The sequence below is a fragment of the Tamandua tetradactyla genome, chromosome X (genome assembly GCF_023851605.1).
Source record: "Tamandua tetradactyla isolate mTamTet1 chromosome X, mTamTet1.pri, whole genome shotgun sequence".
Lineage (NCBI taxonomy): Eukaryota > Metazoa > Chordata > Mammalia > Pilosa > Myrmecophagidae > Tamandua > Tamandua tetradactyla.
In genome coordinates, this window is record NC_135353.1 from 33,987,879 (window position 1) to 33,990,338 (window position 2,460).

Below are 2,460 nucleotides of genomic sequence, written 5' to 3' on the forward strand. Positions count from 1 at the left end.
AAAAGTGCTACTGCTACTGAACTTCTTTGCTCGTTAATTTAGCTTCTGATTTAGAAAATAAATTGGATAAGTGACATTGGGAAGACAATACTTTCTCAATATGAGGTGCTTCAGAGGGCTGGATTGTGGGATTGAGGGTCCCCTGTCTGACCATAGCAGTTTTGAGGATTTTTGTGGACAGCTGGGGGTCTGATCGGCCAGTAAGAACTAGTTCTAGTGGAAGGAAGGTAGTGAAGCCCAGAGGGAAAACAGGAGAATGGAATTAACTAGCCCATTGGTCTTGTCCTGACCTTACCACCAACTTTCTGTGCAATCTTGGGCAAGTCACTTTTCCTTTCTAGGTCCTAGTATCTTCACCTTCGTAATATAAGGGGATGGAGGCTCTTTCTGTTATGAAATTTCCTTGATTGTTGGCCAGGTTTCTCATTCTCCAGTTGTCCTCTCACCACCCCACTTTTTGTAGGATTCCAGAAAAGCAACCATACACAATTGAAGGGAATGGGAAGGTCATGTCTGTATATTTCAGCTAACTGTTGGTGTAGACCCACCTAAGACCCTGTTGGACAGATTGTGATGATCTTACTCAAATAAGAATACTTGAAATCTATCATAAACCCAGGGCAATTAATAAAATGACTATACAATTTCTTCTTTCAATGAACGCCAATTGAGTATTTGTTCTGGAAAAAAGCACTGGTGGTGAGAATATAAAAATGAATACGACATAGTCTTACCATATCATAATATTTGTAAGACATATATACAAATACCTATAAGAATTTATATCATTTATACGATCCATAGTTTATTATGAGAACCAAGCACTGTGCCAAGTACATTACTCATTCAATCTTTTCAATAATTCAGGTAGTCAAGCACTATCCTATTTTTCAGATAAGGAACCTGAAGCTCAGAAAGGATAAGTAATTTGTCCAAAGTTACCCATTTAGTGACTGCTTTATTCCAAAACCCATGTGTTTGACCACTGTGCTTCATTGCTTCCCAAATGGATTCAATACTGTATGAACCAGGTGCCAGAAGTACAAATAAAATGAAGTGTGGGCCCAGAGAAGTGAGACATTGCTTCTTAAAGTTCAGTGAGAGGGCAGACCATTGAGTTCTCGCCTGCCATGCCAGAGACCTGGGTTCGATTCCCAGTGCCTGCCCAAGCAAAAAAAAAAAAAACAAAACAAAGCAAAAAAACCCCAATAAACTCAATGAGGGAAGAATGTGGATTTTGAGGTTAGGATTTTGAAGTTAGGCAGACTTGGGAAAATTATTTAACCTTAGTTGCCTCAACTTTAAAATGGGGGTGATAAGGAATAGGATCTGCTTCATGAGGGTGAGGATTAAATGAGTTAATACATGTAAAGCACTTAAGACTTTTAGCTATCATCATCCTCATCCTCATCCTCATCCTCATCATCGTCTGTGGGGGCAGGCAGATAGCAATGGGCTGTAACAGAATTGACTTCTGAGACTTCAATAGTGGGAACTGCAGGTTGAAGGTTGGGCTGCAAATTGCCCGAGGGAATCCTTTTCTGAGGTGACTCTGAAGCAAAGTGAACTCTGTGTAGAACAATCAAATGAAAGTCCCTGTAGTGTTTCCTTATTTGCAAGGGTGAAGCTTGAGATTGCTTTGGGGTAGGATGTTGTCCCCTGAAGGCCCCTATTAAAATGCATGTCTTACCTGGGAAGCATAACATCAAACCACTGTCAAGTGCATTCATCAGCCCCAGCAGACATTGGTGTCCTTGGGGAATGAGACGAGAGGGCTAATAAGACGACCTGGATGGGGCAGAGCAAAGAGACAACCTTTCTTCCTTATCAGTCCCAGGAGGCCAGAGGCCGGAACCCAAAGGTGGTTATTTTAATATGATAAAATATGATATTGAGATACATGAGAACTCACAGAGTTTCAGGATGAACAATAGGAGTTGCATTCCTTGTCTCATGAGCCTCAATTCCAGAATGGACACTGATGGTGGACACTCTGCAGAATGTGACAGCAGGCCCACAGAGCACAGCTTGCAGATACAAAAGTGTTTCCAACACAACACACGAGTTGTGTGCCAATGAAAGATAAAGCCATCACTGTTTTGGAAAGGGCAAAGGTCATCATGGGCAAGAGTAGCTTGGAAAAGGAAGAAGAAGTGATTTTGGATTTGGGCCTGGAAAAATGCATGCAATTTGATTAAATGGGGACAAGGGTTGGGTTTAAAAATGTTTCTCCCAAGTATTTACATCTTTAAATCTTGCTTTAAACACCTGTCTTCTGTGGTGATTTTGGAACTATTATTAAACTTAATCCATTCTTGTGGGTGTGAACCCGTTGTAAATAGGACCTTTTGATGAGGTTACTTCAGTTAAGGTGTGGCCCACCTCAATCAGGATGGTTCTTAATCCTATCACTGGGGTTTTTTATCAGCTGAATGAAATTCAGACAAAGAGAGAAAGCCA